The sequence below is a fragment of the Corvus cornix genome, chromosome 9 (assembly GCF_000738735.6).
Source record: "Corvus cornix cornix isolate S_Up_H32 chromosome 9, ASM73873v5, whole genome shotgun sequence".
Lineage (NCBI taxonomy): Eukaryota > Metazoa > Chordata > Aves > Passeriformes > Corvidae > Corvus > Corvus cornix.
The window spans coordinates 13310411-13329149 of NC_046339.1; the positions used below are offsets into that span (position 1 = coordinate 13310411).

General features: G+C 41.1%; 1 long non-coding RNA gene across 2 annotated transcripts in view; it reads right to left on the minus strand.

The window, feature by feature from the left end:
* Positions 1-533: 533 nt before the first annotated feature.
* LOC104693467 overlaps positions 534-18739 on the minus strand; it is a 64677-nt gene continuing 46471 nt past the window's right edge. Inside the window, exons 2-6 of one of the 2 annotated variants that reach the window (XR_752548.4) lie at positions 18552-18625; positions 9823-9928; positions 8448-8555; positions 8084-8228; positions 534-2537 (exon numbers count right to left, since the gene is read on the minus strand). This is a non-coding gene — a long non-coding RNA (uncharacterized LOC104693467). Of the gene's footprint in view, positions 2538-8083; positions 8229-8447; positions 8556-9822; positions 9929-10509; positions 15929-18551; positions 18626-18739 lie in introns of those variants that run through there. The other variant, XR_002046956.3, reaches the window with a different exon arrangement.

Here is an 18739-nt window from a genome sequence, read left to right on the forward strand (position 1 = left end):
AGTCATGGAAAATACTTCACCAGCAGAATTCAGGGCCAAATCTTCAAAGGGCCAATATGCATGCAATGAGAGTTACTACCTCCTTATCAGCACAGATACCCACAGTGCCCAGGCAAGGAATTCTTTTATTTTCATGCACATGCAGTTAGTGCATGAGCAGCACATATATTTTCCAACCATTCAGATCTTTCTTTCCTTTGAATAAGCAGCAAGAAGGCAAAGTGGGAAGCCTCTGGCCATTGATCAGGACACTGAGGACACCAAGGACTTTCAAAATGGAGCCTTTGGGGCAGATAGAATTTTGCTGTGATTATAACTGGTAATTCCTACCTAATCAAAAGGAACCTTTTTTTTTTTTCTTTTCCTCTTGCCACCTTGTTTTCTTGCCATATTGTATCCACTTTCTAAATCTAATACTTTTTCAAACCATGGTGGAATCATACTCTCTCATCTCCTCAGAATATGATGAAGTTGCTAGATAATGTTCACACGTAGTTTTTCTTTTATGATCAGTTAAAACACTGTGCACAGAATAAACATTGCCAGACATATTAAGTGTTTTATTTTTCTGCTTCAGAGAATGAAATTTGGCAGAAATATTCCCTAATTTAAATCCAGCTTTTGTCTGCCTCATTGCTTTACACACCATGTAGTGAAAGAACTGGCTTCACACTGCTCCCACACCACCAGTCCATCTGACTGACAATAGATCCAATCTGCATTACATGGGAGGCCATGTGAGTGGTCTATTCTGCTCCTCCATCTCCACCGACAGCTGGAACTGGACTTGGAGCAAATACCAGGAGAATTTCCATGATAGTCCATTTGGAGCACATATGCTATAAATTCACCATTGCTGCGAAATGGCAAGCCATAGGCCCTGTCTACACAGAAGTTACATGAATTGAAATTAAAACCAATTTAGTCTAAACCAGAATGAACTTCTGCGTGAACGCTCATAATATTAAAATCATCTCGCTTCAGTTTATCCAGCACCGCTGGCTTTCCCCAACAGACAATTAACCAAGTGCAAGAGAAGCACAGACACTGCCAAGCAGTCTCCATCTTTAATTGAAGTCACTTTAAACCCCACCTTTAGCCCCGTTGCTGGCAGGGGCTCTGCTTTATTGGCTGGGGCTGTTCAATCATACATGTCATTCAGAACTGAGGGGGATTCTCTCGCAAGCCTTCAATTCTTTTTTCCATTACCCACAGTCAATCATTGCCTACAATTTGGAGGACTCCAGAAGTGGCACCACACATTGCCCAGCGCTGGATCAGGTTTGGTCCTTGCAGTCCCTCAGTGAAGGCACTGGGGCAGCAGTTTCTGGAGTGGCAAAAGCTTCACACATTCTCCAGCCATTGTTTTGGTCACATTACCCCTGGGCACTGACCCCCTGCCTGCACTGCCTCCTGTTGCTCTTTTGTTCAAGAGAAAACTTGTCATTTAGAGGCTGATTATTAGTTTTCTTTTCTCTTCCCCACCCGGAGTCCCCCTTTAACTGGATCATCACCAGTTTTAGAAGAGTTGCCCCTTTCTAAAGAAAACAAAACAGAATAAACAACCTCTTTCCCGTCCCTGCCAGAGCTCTCTTCTTTTCACCAACATCCATTTTCTCCCAAACAAAATGAAAGGACAGGGAGAAAAAAGGCAGCTTCTTCCCTCCCACCACAATGAAACAACAAAGAGAACAAACAAAATTAAAATTAGGCATTTAAGCTGATTTTCGCCACTTAACTTTTGACATGTTTTTGCAAATTTCGTTCAAGTCCCCTCTGAAGACTCAGACAGTGAAACCCACTGTATCAAGTGGTGTTTCCAAGCCTTTTTTACATAACTTCCGTGAGAGAGCCCACGTGTTGTTTGGAGTGGCAAAGGCACCTTTCTGCTAAGATGAAAACTGGAGGCTATGACACAACAAAGTATTTGTCCCTTTGGGGAGAAATCAAGGTTTAAATGCATAATTTTTCAACTTTATGTACCTCTGAAAATATTTGGGGTCTGATACATCGAAACTCACTTGCAAAAGGATCTCCAGGTGGGTGATTTATTAGAAGTTAAAGCCATTGCCCAAAAGTTCTGTTCTATTTTATGCCCACGTACTGTCGGTTCAGCTTCATTGTCTTGCTTTGAGAAGTAATTGTTTTTCTCTTCAGAAATATATTTTTCTTCCAGTAAGTCTGCATCATATTCATCATCTGGAACGTATTGGGAGCACTGCACTGGGCTCAGCTTGCAGCTGCTCCCAATCATATCTGATGTGCTCAGAGCCAACCTGCAAAAGCCTCAGCAGACAAGGGTGGGACCACCGGCCCTGCCACCACTCCTCCTTCTTGCCCTTGCACCCGCGCTCTGGGGACTTTGCCGCTCTCTTCTTCATTTCCAGGTGTAATTCAAAATGCTGGTTTTGATCCACAAAGCCATTCACGGTTTGAGAGCTTGTACTTCTTTGAGGCTGCTTCTCTGTTTCAACACCGTGTTTCACCTGGCAGCCAAGATTGGCTGCAGTTGCATGAGATGAATAGCAAAGTTGACTCTGTAAAATACATGAGAGATTGCAGAATAACAGGTCATTCTCAGTGGATGTACAGCACAGGAGCAATAGAAATATGGGGAGTGTCTTGTTTTACAGAGGAGAAAAGAAAGGATTTATTTCCATTGGAAAAAATTAATATTCTTCATATTTTTGTTAGAATGTCATTAAGTGGAACCACTCCCCTGAAAATATTCTGCAGTAGAATTACTAAGAACTGTATATGACTTGTGCTCATGTTTGTGTTGTGAGTTACACCAGCAGTAGTATCTTTTCCTTAGAAGCCATTAGGTTTTTTACTAGTCTCACTTAGATCTGAAAAATCCTGAAGAAAAAAAATCACATGTACATGAAACTCCTGAGATGTTACCACCATAGGAAGTCATATAAATAGAATTTTGACTACTGGAAACAGAAAATTAGAATTTAATTTACTAATGGAATTAATTTAATACAACAAAAGAAGGAATACAGAATGTGCTATTCAGGTGCTGCAAATTTCTTCACTAACACCTGTTCCCTCAGTCCAGAAGAAACCTTCTGCACTGGTCTATGCAGATGCCATGAGATAAGGATATTCCTTCATGGCTTTGCAATCATCCAGCTTCTCTTGGGATTTATCTCTGGTTTCATAGCCTACCTGACTGAGGCAGGGCACAGATGTTGCTGTAGTACACTCAAGGGATTCCTTCTTCTGTATAACCCCAGTGCCTGCTACCTCCAGCCAATATCCCCTTTGCCTTTCCGAGGAACATCCAGGTCTCTCCACATGCCCTTGTTCCCCTCTCCCCCATTCCCACCTTCCCACATGCTCCCCTTGAGGTCCCTCACCTTTTTTTGTCAATGTGGCAGCCAGCCAAGAATCCTACTTAACTAAGAGAAAACTATTTTTCTCTGGCTTAACCAAACTAAATGTGTTGAGATTAAATTAACTGGCTGAGTTATAAAACACATAATATCATTGATAGATGTGATTTTACAGCAGGTCAAGAAATATTCTGTTGTTACCCTATGGATGGAAGGTCTTCATTACTCTGTCTTCTTGACCTAGAAGAAAAACTCATGGCTGTAAGGAAAAGATTGAGTAGAGGACTTCAGAGCATTTCAGAAACAGAGGACAAATGGAAAACGAATAGCTTTCTCTAATTCTTTCTTCTTTTTTTTTAACAAAACTCTTTTAAAATAAAATGTTATGCTTGTTATGGTGGTAACAAGCTGTCATATCACTTCTCTTGGGGTTGTGTTTGGAACTGACCAAAATGCTCATAGCCCTGTGCAGGACACAGTTCAAGCCCCTGTGCTGTATAATAAGCTGTGCCCATTGCAATAATTTCAGGTGCATTAAGTCAGCTCAGTAAAGATAATGGAACATAAGAAAACACAATTTTTCCTCACTTAAACAAGACTTGAGTGGAAAAGTATAGTGAACCCTTAGCACTACATACAGCAAGTGGATAGAAAACCATCTGCTCCACTGCTGCCAGCTTTCCTGAGCCTGGGGACCTGAGAGATGCCCCAGGCTCCTCAGCAGCAGTTGCTAAGGAAACATTTTAGGGAATCTTTTTCATAAATTCATAGTAATCTCCATTTCTCAAATGTCAAGGCTAATGACTCACCCTTTGATTGCAAATGGGATTTACTACCACAGAATTGCTGGCAGCCTTCAAGTCTAAATTGTATTTGTCAGCATTTGAAGACTTTTAGTACATTGGTTACCACTGCTCCTCTTGAGTGAGTAGAAAATGTAGATACATGAATATCTGGCAGAATTCCCTCAGATATATTTCAACCCTTTCCTAAGTTCTGTATAGGAAAAAAGACAGGTATTGGTGTCCGAAGGGCTCCCACAGCAGGGAATCCCCACAGCAAAGCCTGTGCCTTTGGGAGTTTCTTGCCTGAGGTGCAACCTGCCTTCTCCTGGGAAGCACAGACCCCAACAGAGGGGAGCTGGGACCTGCCTAAAGCTGTCTCTGGGGATGACCAGTAGAGACATGCACCCTGCCATTCCCCCCAGGGGTTACTTCTACTTGAAGGCAGCTGGATACGCCCATGGATTTTCTGCAAGTTGCACATAAATCAGTGTCCTTGGTTTCCACCAATTAATTGCTATGGGAATCTGCAGTTTTACCCCTCATGCATTTGGGATGTCACCTGAAACAAGACCAAGAACCTGACACTACAATATTTAGTGCCTTCACCATTCTTTTTCTGCCAAGTGCCAAGTTTGCAAATGCACCCTGAGACTTCTTTCTTCAAAGTATTTGCAAAGTTATCAACAAACCAACTTCAAGGATATCTATTGCTTTGAAGGCAATACATATTTAGAAAAAGATTCTCTCTCAAGTGATACAGACTTCACTCCAGATGGATCTACTTCTAAGTTAAAAGTTTATAGCCCAGAATACAATTTCAAAAGTGGATATTTTAACTCCTAGTACTTTTAAAAATACATAAAAGAACCTCAAACAAATACAGACCTAACCCCAAATTTTCTGTAAATTAATTTTTGTGAACACTTCATATTTATATAAATGCATATTAAAAATCCATTTGAACATTGGTTCATACTGCATTTAAGGCATTTCCACTTAATATAAAAGTTACAGAAATAATGTACTTTGAATGGATTCATATTATAAATCACTGTGACTCATGGAAATCCCTTCTACCAGTGACTGGTATATGGAAGATACTGATGAGACCAGCTTGTTATCAGTAGCATCACATTGTTAGAGGACACACCCCTTGATATAAAATCAGTATCACCCATTTAGGAACATGCAGTTAAAACATATAGAATTTTCTGCAGAGGAACACTTGTATGTTATTTTGAAGTGTTTCCTGGTCACCTTGAACACCATTGTCCAAAACAGGCAGATGGAGCAAACACTCATCCAAATTTTGCTTTCTCTGTCTAGGGAAAAGGCATCCCTCAAGTGCATTTTGTACCACTCTGCCTAGAGACAGAAATATTGGCTTTCCTTTTGCATCTGGCTACAGGATTTTACAGTGTAGATTTGCTCATTTTTCAGCTTGAGTATTTAGCCAAATTTCCAGAGTACATGTCCTATCGCAGGCCAGGTGCTGGGAGAAGACTCCACTCTAGAACTCTTTTTGCCTAAAATACAGAAAGAGGAATTGCTGCCTCTGATGCTGACACTGGTGTTTCCAAGGCCATTTTTTTCCTCTGTTGATTGCCTTCTAATTCTATACCCTCTCATAGAATTTTGCTTTTACTGATAAAATTAAGTACTGTGAGTGTAGAGGTGGTCTTGGGCAGTTCCCCCTTCATTTCCAGATGGATCTATCTAAAATAATAATTTAAAGAACACTGTTAACTCAGAAAATAAGTTTCCAAAATTTGACTGAAAACATGTGGCCCCGAAACATAGATGAAAAATGAACAAACATCTGCATTATCATACTGTTTACCAAATGCTGAAATCAAAGTCCAGTCTATGCACTCTTTCCTCTTTCTGTAGCTAAAATGTCTGCTTAGTTATTACACGATATAGCAAAAAAACTGATAGCATGTTATTTTAATAACACTGAGTGTTCTCATTCAGCTAATGATTATTTACATCATTTCTGACCAGAAAAAAAAATCGTAAGCTGACTAGGAGGATCTGTCTTTAAGTTTTTGTCTCATCAATACCTATAACTTCTGCACCTGTGTGTCTTTTTCTGTGTGAAGTAAACTGCCATGATGCTGCACCATGTACCACAGTGGCTCTGAAACACCCTGCCTGATCCTTTACCTGTAAACACCAAGATAGTACCTGCACACTTAGAAGCAATCACATAGTTGCATGGAGCCACAGTACATGTGATTGTGGTTTAACCTTTTAAAAGAATTGTTTTCTTGGTTCTATTAAAAAACAGAGATAGAGACTCTGGGAGGTTATGACCAGTTTTATTCTCATATAGTAAATGCAAAATCCTGAGGACTTTGAAGCATTCTGTAATTCAAACAAAGTTTTATTATTTCCTGAAATGCAACAACCATCAAAATATCATCTAGGTAGATTAACACTTTGTTGTCTTGCTTCTTAGAGTGCTAACAATCTAATCTACCACTACAATATACATTCCTAATGCTCCCTGTTCAGTTGAAGCAGGGAATTTCCTCTAATTTTGGCAAATGATATGCTGAGAGAAACGTTACTTAACTCACCACACAGCCATAAATCTGCTTTGTAAATCTTGCACTTTTTGGAAGGCTTATTGCTAAAACTTTTGCTTCAGAAGCACATTTAAGGGGTTTAGATTTAATAAGGTTAAAAACCATCTGAGCATTTTGAGACTACAAAGAAATAATATATCTGTAGTGTCCCTTGCGATAGATTAGAGACAGGACTTGGTTGCGGTAATGAATATAAATGGGATTCTTTATTAAAGCCACTGGACAGAAGCAGGACTGTAGCTCTGCTCTCCAGCTCCCAGGCTAACTGCATTCAACCTATGCTTTCTAACAGCACCACACAAGTCTATCCCAAATCCTGGCCTAGATTCAGCAGTTTTGGAAGGGATTGCCAAACTCAGTGAAACCTAGATGCTTAAATTGCTCAGCACTGGATACAACTTCCAGAGCATGCCCTGCCAAGGCTTGCACAATCCCTACATTTGCATGCACGTGAATTAAACAATGAAAAAGCTGGAGATTCTGCAAATGGGAATAGAAATATCCTCCATGCAAAAATCTTTTTTTTTCCCTGCAAGTTTAAGGATAAAAATAGGTCTGGAACTTGAAAGCCTAGATGTTTAATTTCTTTAATGCCATTTTAATTACAAAACTAACTTGAACAATAAATGTAAATATAGAGTGGAGAGAGGCAGACACCTCTCCATATGCCATAGCCAACATTATAGGCTTACTCCAGGTATTGGGGTTTTTTCATGGAGGCTGGACATGGAAGTTAATGAATGTTTATGGTCTTTGTACTGAATCCAGAGCATGCTCAAGGCATAGAAGAAGTAGGTAATGGTTATCATCTGCTCTGCTTTGGGCTGAGGAGAAAGGAACTGGATCATGGACCCTGAAAAGCCCATTCCTGTGGATGCAGCCCTGTGCTCTTCCTCTTCCTGCCAGGCCAAGGGACGTTGAAGACTTGCAGCCCACTGACTGGCAGAGAGACAGCAAAAGTGTCCCCTCCATCCCACAGTCCTGTTGCCCTGATCCTCCCAGCCCAAGGTGCGTAGAGCATGTGCAGGGGCTGCAGTGAAGAGCTGGGACAGCCCCACAATGGAGGGGAGGGAGTGATGGAGGATGTTGGTTAGGCTGTTAGGTCTCTCCCTCCCCCTCAAACTTCACTGGCTCCTCTGACCTCCCTGTTCCCACTCAGCAGTCCCAAATCTGCCTTTGCTCTGCCTGTTTTCTCTGCTGCCCACCTGCCCCAGCCCAGTGCCACCCTCATGCTCTTGCTTCAGGTGGCAGACACAGCCCACATCCCCCTTCCTTTCAGGGGCTGGGCTGCTGCTGATGTATTACACCTACAAGTGTGGATCTCCTTTGAAGCAGGCCCATCATGCTATTTCCAGACCACACTCACCATTAGGGATGTTTTTATTCAAGGATCAGCAAATACAGTGCCTTTTTCCTAATTTTTTCAGGATTGAGGGAGACTGTTTTCTCTGTATTCAGACAAGCTGTCTGGGTTCCAGTCTGAGGAGTATCTGCCAGAAACTCCAAGGTCCCTGCATGGAAAATAGACTGTTAGTCAAACACATTGAGTTCAGCTTCAGAAACTTCTCCAAAAAGAGCTATGGCAGACATTCAGGCTGTGGCACAATTTCTGTCAAAGGGGTTGTGGCCTCCCTTGTGCCCATACAGCCACACACCTTCCTCCAGAGCCTTCCCCAACAAGGGACGTTTGAGGGGTTTAATATCACAAAATAGGGACATGACTTTCTTACTTAACTGACAGGGAGATTAAGACAATGGGGTTTGGAGTAAGGCATGTGGTGGAAGACATTCAAAGGCCTTTGATTTGTACAGTGCTGACTGTTGGTAGTAGGGTTATCCTACAAAAAAAAAAAAAAAACAAACAATCAAATCCTGAGGCTCCCAAATTAGAGAATACATATAAAAATGTTACTCAGGGGTTTCTGATTTGTATATTCCCATCAGCCCCCTCCCTCCCTCTCTCTTCAATACCAGTGCTCTAGTGCTACACTGAGCAGGGGATCAGAATAAGCGGGAGGGTGCAGTGTAGCTGTGGGATCTCAGGATATCAAGAGGTGAAAGGGTGACACTGCCTTCTGATTTGAAGAGCTAACTTGAGGAAAGCCTATGATCACATCAGTGGGCCACATGTACCAAGTGAGTGTTGCACATGTCAATATATTAAACATATGTGGCTCTTATTTCCTATGTTAAAGGAATACAGTTTGCAAGCACCAAGGGTGTGTTGTTATTTCATATGAAGGGTAAAGGTGGATTAAGGGTGTTTCAAGATTTCCATGGTCTGATGACAATGAATACCTGCAAAATCCAACTTTGATTTTAAAGTTTTCCCAACATTTAAAATGTCTGCCTCACAACATTGGTGTGGGACCTGGTTTCATTTTAAAGGCTCATGGAAACAACCAGAGCAGCAGGAACAATAACAGCATCCTTTTAGAAAAATACAGGAAATCTTTTCAGCCAGATGCACTGCAGCACTGGGGCCACCATGAAAGTCTTGCAGTTAAAGAAACCTCACAACATCTTCTAGGCAAAAAGGGGATCATCACGTCTCCTAACACTTCATCTTGCATTAGAAATAATTCTTGCTCAAGGAAGAAAAAAAGAGCCAATAAAATGTTCAAACTTCATTCCTTTATTGACTTTTTGTTGCCTTATGTTATTAATAAGAATTTACAACCTAATTTACAGTGTAAGGTTTTAGTGAGGACTGTTTTTTTGATTGTATGCAGTTTGAATTTTAAAAAATTTTGGGGCGTCATGAACCTGACAAAATCTTTTAAGAATTAATAGAGTTTTGTCTGGGGCCAGATTTTGTAAAAAGGTCTCTAAACTGGACCTTTATCTTTTTGTGTGAGAGGAAGTAGGATCTCCTGGGCACCTTATGATTGGGGGTTTGGGATATGAAAATGAGGGATTTGCATGTTGCAAACACTGCTCATGGCAGGGTATAGGTAAAGAGCAAAGGGCCAGCCACTTTGAAACAGAATTCCTGATTTGCAGGCCCCATGAGCACACTTTTAAGTGCCAATTTGATAGGTGGGAAGGCTATAGGGAGGCTTGGGGGATGAATATCACAGAACAGTAACACTATCACTTTCTTACTTAGCTGACAGGAAGATGAAGACAATGATCTTTGAAGCAGTGAATGTGGTGGAAGGCATTCAGAAGCCTTTTTACCTGTACACTGTTGATTATTGGTAGGGTTGCCCTGAAAAAGAAAAAAAAAAAACAACAAAAAAATCCAACCAAACAACAACCAAAAAAACCCAACCCCGCAGCCAAAACGTGAGGCTCCTAAATTAGAGAATACACATTAAAATGTTGGCCAGAGGCTTCTGATTTGTGTATTCCCATTCTCTCTCCCTCACTCTTTCCTCTCCAATACCAGTGCTGTATTGAGTTGGAAACATATAAATGTTACATGTAAGATGCAGCCTTACTGTTGCATCTTTATTCAACATCAACTTCCAGATGGGAACTATTTTTCATGGTTCATAAAGCCAAATCCAGCTGCTACATTTGGACCTACATAAGGAATCCACATTTTATTGCCTTAGCAGTGCATATAAAACAATTGCTGTTGTTTCTTTAGTACTGGTGCACCTCACATTTCTCAATACATTTTAGATATTTAAATTTTTAAAACTGTATTTTATAGTTCCTCATTTAGCTGTGCACCGTAACAAGATCCTGCTTTTACAACATTTTCTAGATATCTAACATAACTGAAAGAAAAACAACCACGGACAAATGGTATTCAATATAGCAGCCATATATTCAGTTACTTACTAAGAGTGTTCAGACAATTTCCTATGTAAACCGCAATGATATTAAATACTTCTGGAATCTCAGCTTTATTAAGAGACAGGAAGTGCAAACTCAGGAGTCTTTCCCCTCCCCCTCGGCTAATCTGACTCTTTGATAGTCATGTGTTAGGAATAACCATCGAGTTGCTCCTAACGAAAAATATTCCCACAGCTAAGAGAGAATTAACCCTTGTGAAACCTCAAAAGAGAGAGTGGAGTCCATGTGTTCACACAGAGAGAGAGAAAAAAATCCCCATTAGGAGGAAGTTTATGCCAGCAGCAGGTCTACACAACACTCACTGCCAGCTCTTCGATGCAGGCATAATTCATTTGCATTTTAGATGGTATTGTCAGAGCAACTACGGCGCATGCATTGCAGAGGAGAATTATCCAGCCTGGCAAAATTAGCCATCTTTGTGCCTCCCTGCCTCCCTCGCCAGCGAGGAGACGCGCTCTGCAGCCGCTCAGTCATGTGTGCTGGGGGTTTTTCTCTGCTCTCTCCCGAGCAGATGTCAGGCTGTTTGCTAGAAAGCAAACAAATCCCACAAAAAGCGCCGAGGTGGGACAGAGAGAGTTAATGCACTAGTATGACAGAGAAGCAAGTTTGCCGTGAATTGGGAAGCACAAACTATAGTAATCCCCACCCTGCTGAGTGGCTTCCCCAGAGGTCTGATACAGTGCCAAAGCCTCTTACGCATACTGAGACAAAGCTTATTTCAAGCCGAATTCAGCTCCTGAAGCCACCATACTGCTTCCTGACAGCCTCCAATTGCACTGCCTCTGTATTTGTGTTTCCTGCTGTTTATATTTACTTGTTCCCAGAGCCACAACAGCTACAAAAACAAATAGTTACTATTTGCGGGGCTCTGTATCAACACAGGTAAAGTGCTTCACTTCCCTTTTAGTTTTACAAAGATTGTGCAAATAGGCTTTTAATACCTCAGAGAGATTAATTTGGTAATTATAAACCAGTTTAGGAACACATGCCAAACAATTGGTCATATAATCAGCATCCTTGTTTCAGAGTATTAGCGCGGCTGAGGCAAAAGGTTTTTAAACCATAAGGGCTACACAAACACTCCCTTGATTATGTTGCTATTATTTCCCCATTCCACCGAGACACAAGCTTGAAATATCACTTTTTTGTTTGTCAAGTCCCCGTGGATGCTCTCCGGATCTGTGCTCCTGTCTCTTTGGCCCCTGTACAGCTATTGTGACAGAGTCTGATTTGGGTAATGGAGATCTCGTTTGATATATTTATTTAAAGAATCAGCTTAAGAAAGCCTAAGAGCCATCAATTCTCTTAATTAACTGCAGAGAAATGATTAATGCTATAAATATGGAATTGATCAGGAAAAAATTATCGTACACAGGATTTAATACGAGTTGTTCCACCAATATTTAAGACATTAAATATGATAAATCTGGTTCTGGGTAAAGTGTTCATAACTACACAAGTTATTTATGCACCTCAGAAAATTGCCACCACAAGACACCAGGGCTGTTAGGCTTCTAACTGGAGGGGGGAAGTGCTTTTCATGTAGAAAAAGTTACTTTTACAATATAAGAAACTCCCCAAGGAATAGGTCCATTTCAGCTATACTGCACTTTCTAAACCAGAGCAGAAATTTTTCAAAGCATTTTATTCTGGCCTTATCTAAAAAGAACATTTTCATTTCAAAACAGTTCCGTTTAAAATTAATTTTGTCTCATGCACATTGATGTTGTCTTAAACAATGCAGAAGTTTCATTTATCAGGAAATTTTTAAAAATACAAATTATTTTGTTGGAGGCCAGAAGATGGGCCTCCAAGCCTTTCCTTTCAGAAGCACCCACACCGAATGTTTCCCCCTGCTGAAAAAGAAGCAGAGAAAAGCAAAGAAAAATACCAGGCAGGGTGGCAATTCGGTCTGTTGCCATCCCACCAGTGCTCCTCTTGAAAACTGAACAGCAGTCCAGAAAGCCTGATCCTTAGGCCTGCTGCCACTACTGCCTTTGCACCTCCTAAAATATGTTTACTTTTTATTTCTTGTCTGTCAATCAAAACCCAACACAGGGGTAAGCAGAGAGAATCTAACCTGCACATTCAGCTTTTTTTGATTCCCACTTGTCACCTAGAACTGCATCTGAAGGCCTCTCTGGTGTGGCAGCCCTCCCTGACATACTAGCATTGTGTAAAAATAATTTGCATTCCCTGTGATGGCTGGTGTGGTCCACTGGGGCTGAGAGGGATGAGGAGGGGGGCAGGTGGAGGAACAGGGTGAGCCAGTGTGCCAGGCTTAAGGACTGCTGATAAAAGTTCTTGGAGTTGTCCCCCCACCCTTCAGTGTCTTTCTCACCACAAAAAGAATTAAAAGCTGAGCCAACAAATCCAGTGACATGGCAATGTCAGTGACTTTTACAGACATCTAGAAGACAGTACTTTTAGAGCTCGAGCATGCAGCATTAGAGACAACAGCTTTTGGTGGTTTTTTTTCTTTTTATAATAGCTAGTCTCACAATTCTTCCTGTCCCCACTGCCCCCAGTCCCTGGAGGATGAGAGTTATGGAAATAACAACTCCTGAGACCATTTCCCAAGAACTCTGTGCCTTGGTCCACAAGAAATGCATTGCCAGATCCACCCACATGCAACAAGTAAGACATCCTGGAGCAGTTTTAGGAGGAGATGTTAGAGAGACACAAATGTCACTGTATTCATGTACAGAGCATGGATCCACACATGGAAGGCTAAGCTCCCTTCCCCGGGAAGATGTGTGAACTTTGCCCAAACTTTTCCCCGCATTTGCTTTCCCCTCAGGATTACTCACCACCCAACACAGGGTGGGAAGGTCTGTCAGAGGTCATTCTCCCTCTGGACAGCCATATGGAGTTCTGTGGCTCTCAGAGACTGTTCAGGACATGCTCACCCACCACTGCAGCCTCAGCAGGGACAGAGGGGCCACCAGGAAAGATTCAGCTGCCTCTGGAATGAATACACAAAGGGCTGAGTCTCTGCCTCTGCCCAGTGGTGCTACCCACCTACAGCATAGGTAGAAGGGACTCCAGTGATGACCAGCAGTTTCAGGGACACTGACTGCCCCTTTAAGAGGCATAAAGAAATAAGAAAATCTGAGAAATTTTTCAATCTCAGATGGATCTCATGAAAGATCCCCTGAGAGCTTGGGGGAGGCAAATGTGCTGGCTGGTGGCATGGGACACAGATGGTTTTGCAGGAGAAGACTCAAAAGAGGGAAGTGACTGAGCACACGATGGAAACCAGCAGCTCACCTGAGCTCCTAGCTGGGGCACTGGATGACAGTAAATGGATGGTGTGGTACAGTGCCACAGATATTGCAGATATTGCAGAGGGAACAGTTGTACAATTAAACACTCAAAATCCATCTAAACTTCACACTTAAATAGCCTGAATACAAGCACTTAAGAGAGCAAGACTGTCTTCAGAAAACTACAGAACTAAGGCTCCCAGGGCTCCCTGACATCCCAGCAGCTACCACACTCCAAGCAGAAAGCCATCTGTTTGGGACTGCTCTCCATCCGTGCTTCCCTGTGTCTGTGACCCCACCCTGTGGGAGAGGGGACATTCAGAGAGGACAAGCAAGGGCAGTGGGGTGCCACAGAAACAGTGATACAATGCATTTCAGTGGCCCCTGAAATCGAGGTGCTCAAGATTTCATTCTTGCTTGGATCCTCGGGCTTTTTATAATTTCAGGGATGAGACCAATTTATTTTTTATAGAGATGTGTAATCCGCCATTTCAACACACTAATTGAAATAGGCTGACATGCAGCTATGTGTCCTGTGAGCCTTCCAAAGCACATATCTTGGCACTTTCCACCAGAGGCTGAATGACATGGCTGGATACCCTACCACATCCTCTGTGTTTACAGGCCTCTGTTTCTACATTATTATTTTGATTGCTGGCTTTGCCAACAAACATCCAAGAGGCAGAATCCACTTGGAGAAAATAATAGAAAGCAGAGCTGAAACAGATTTTAAGAGGTCAAAAATCAACTGTACCTATGCTATTTTTGACAGCTGTTTATTTAACTACTTTGTAAGGTCCTTCAGAAGTGGAAGTGCATACATTTTCCCGATGCCATCTGACCTGTTCTTTAATTATGACTTTTATAATGCCTAACCTAATTTTTTCTTCAAGTAAACAAAGTCTATATTTTCTTATCAATTCAGGGGAAAAATATTAGCTAATTTCTTTCCTTTCTTCAGCAACTTTTTAGGTATTTGGAGATTTTTAAGCTCCCCTCTGTACACTGTAAACAGCTCCCATCTTTCCAATTTCTCTGGTTCTGACCACTTGGCTCAGGATTCTCTCCTTTGCTTCATGTCCTTTTTGGAATGTAATGCCCAAAGCTTGCCCATGCTGAGGAAGGTAGAAGGACATATGCACCTGTCTTCCAGGTTACATCAATTAAAAAAAATTCTCAGTAGTACATTTTTCTTTTTTACAACATTTTGTCATTGAAGACTTAAATGGTTTAATTCATCATAACTTCTTTATTATTTATTATTTTCTTTAGAGTCAAATGTTTTACCCTCCATTCTGCAGCCAGCTTTTGCTCTGTATATAGAGTAAGTACCTTTTATTTTCTCTCCATGATGAGTAACATTTCTTCCAATCATTTCTCCAGTATGATTTCCAGTTCCACCCTCCAACAGCTCTCCCAGGCTCACGTTCTTTGTGGCTGTAATGATTACATTTGGTTTTTGCACCCAGGACACTGCTGACACTAATCAGTGAGAACAGACCACAGCACAGGATCCTGTTTGGTGCAGATTTCCATGTGAACAGTGATGATATTTCCATCAATAACTGATCTCCAAATATATTCTTCCAACCAGGAAAATACCCATCTTTTGGAAGGTTTCATCAAAATTATGTTTCCTTTACTTTTTTAATGAGTTTATCAAGAGTTATCAAGAGAGGGAGAGGTTAAATGGGGTTTGAGGTATTCACAATTTTTCCTATAAGATATTTAATAAATCTTGATGAGGCCTGTGTGCATAGTGAAACAGTCTCAGAAGCCTTACTTAAAGCCAAGTTCCCCGATCATGTTACTGGACCAGTACAGCTGCTAAGAATACCCTCATGACTCCAACTGACAATATCCTACAGAGTGTATTGCAGACATGAAGACAAATGCTGTGAGGTAGGGCAGAGATGTCACCTCCTGAAAGATGGAGGGACAGAAAACTGACTCATACTCAGAACTTGCATGGTTCCATCCCAGTTATTCTCTTACTATTACTCTTCAAACTCAAAGTTTAGAGATGTGAACTTGTTAACAACTTTAAATATATTTTTACAGACACTTGATTAGACCTTCACAACACAACTACTAAAAGCATGAATACAGCCATAATCTTTCCTTAACAAGGAGGTAAATCTTTTTTAAAAGGAAACTACCTGCCCGTCTATGTGGTTAACCATAAGAAAATAATTCCATTAGGAAAATTAGAAATTATACTTCTCAGAAAGCCAACTCCTGACAACCAACTGAGCCTATGTTTAAAGAGTAGAGTCACAGAGATATAAACTAAAATGTATACACTGGCAAATAAATTAGAGTTCAGTAATTAATGTGAATTGTAAAATCTTGTGTTACTCAATGACAACAATTACCATTAAAAATTTTTATTATTCACATTTGAAATACCAGCAATCTAACAGGCCTCTAAAACATCTATTTTGGTTGCTAGTTTAATTATCTTTCAGCTATATAGTCATTCATTTCAGAAATTAAAAAAGAAGAGTTTACATACGGGGGGAAATGCAGTAGCATGGTAGGAGAATTTCTTGGGGGAAACTTCAGGCAACCAATTTTACATCATTGCTCAAGCTGCCAGCTTCACAAAATTCAGAAATGGGAGCTCAGTTTCACCTATGGTGAAACTGAGGAGCCAGCCATGTACTTCTGATCCATATCTTGGTTTAATTGCTGTAGGATCACTCAGGACTGCCACTGAGGCTGAAAGCCATGCTAGGAGAATTGCTTAAAGTCACAGACAGAAAATGAAGACAAGAATTCACCTCAGCGGTTTGCTGAGGACATCAACTACATACCTCCTGGTGCTTTTTCTTGGCATTTCAAGAGAAGAAAAGATTCTAGCTCTTCAGAATCAATGACACACTTTTTTCAGTTTTCTAGTCTTTTGTCTTTCCCTTCTGTTTTGATCCAACCTGCCACAATGATGTCATTTACCTTTCTGGTCAGAGGCACCACCACACCTTGTCTCAAATTCTGCCATATTTTCAGAATGACACACTTTTTTCCCAAAACTTATCTGATAGTAAGTGGTATATTATTGGTTATACCTTGTCAGTTTGATAGGTGCTAGTGTGTGAAAAGGGGGCTCTGTGAATTCACTGAAAATGAGAGCAAATAAAACTATCTACATAAAAGCTCCATGAAGGGAAATAAATAACTTGTTTTACCATAATGGTCCTTTAACCCTGCTTTCATCCATTATTTTGATTTTACTTGAGATCTTCAATATATCTTGCATTCCTACACATCTCTTAGGTGGTCAAAAAAGCCTTCTTTGCAAAGAGAGGTGCATGCCTGAAATGCTCTTTCCTCCACTGGGGATCCAACAAAACATATTAGTTACCTTAAATTAAAAGGAAACACTCAATAATAAGGTATACAGGGATGTGTTTGCAGCAATCCAAAGTGGCAGATGGATTTGAACCCTAATATGCAATTTCTCTATACATGCAAGGTGCTATGGGCCAGTAGAGCACCCAGGCTGCTGAAAGCATGAGGCACAGTGTGTGTGAGCTATACTTGTGTCTGTAGGAGCCACTTGCATGGAGGGGTGCACATTACTGGAACCAGGATTCACCAAGCTCCCTCCTTTGCCTCCCATTGGAGAGGGCAGGACAGTGCAGGAAGAGGGAAAAGAGACAAGAGATATTCAAATCATCAGAAATGAGAGGAATTAATAAATACCAGTCTACTCGCCATAAACAGTGTGTGATTTACTGAAATAAACATTACCTGCACTCCTGAAAAAACTCAGAGCCCAATGAATGTGAAATACCTGTAGAATAAAAGCTTCTAGGCACTGGAAAGGGTCACAATAGAGACCCATGATAGGAGCATGAAAGACATAATAGGGTCAAAGGCAGAGTGAGTGATGCCAAAAATAGTTTTTTATTTGCAGCATTTTCAGATCTCATTTCTCCCCTTGGAGTGTTTTGGTTGAGAGGGGCTCTGGGCAAGCCATGCAGCAAGGATGGAAGCACCTGCCTGCACGGGAGGGCCTGCGCCATTACAGCAGACATCCAGAGGGAAAACAGATTTCCCTGCTCCAAGCCTGATTGTCCTACAGTCTGTTGCGTTAACAGCATAAACAAATGTCTACAATAGCCCTTGCTCTTCTGCTCTGAAAGAAATAAGAAAAGACCTTTCTGAAGCTTCTAGGGAGAGAGACAAGGAGGGCAGAGCAGCTTCCCTCTCACTTCTCTGACTAATGTCACTGTTCCTGTGGCCAAAACATGTTTGTTGCTAAGCAACTATGTATATATTACACTCTTCTGCTTCCATTTGGGATTTAACATATGCATTTTCACTTTCATCTCTGATGCATACTTACATTTGTTTGCAGTGGGTGCCAGAGTGAATGGAAGCTGTCCAGTATGGGATATGCATAAGAACTGAAAGGCACACAGTGATTTACCAATGTGCATCATTGTTTCGCAGCATAGTTCAATGGGAAACCCACTGAGTGCCATTCACCAGCAGTTGGAACAATTTTTTCATTCAGGATTGATGCTGGTTGCTGTATAACAGCTATTGGTTCAAGAAGTGCAGCAGTTCTCAGATGTCATGAGGAAACATAGCATGGGGATAGTCTGACTGTTAATTATTGAAGATGGATTCTTTCTACAGCGATAAAAGAGGTCCGTTCTTTCACCTGAAGTTTTCTGTTTTATGCATAAATCCACTTTATTCTACACCTCACCCACTTACTTGACAGGCAATTGAAAAAAAAAAAAAAATTACCTTTTTCTTTTGAATTGCATGCAGATGACCCAAATCGGTAGCACCCATCGCTCACATTTTTCTATGAATCAAATCTAAAAAGAAATTAAAAGAGGGTAAAGAGAAAAAGAAGGCAGGACTTGAGAGTTCATTTATATTACAGTCTGTAACAGAAGGAAAAAAATCAGTTTTAAAAAAACCACATTGTA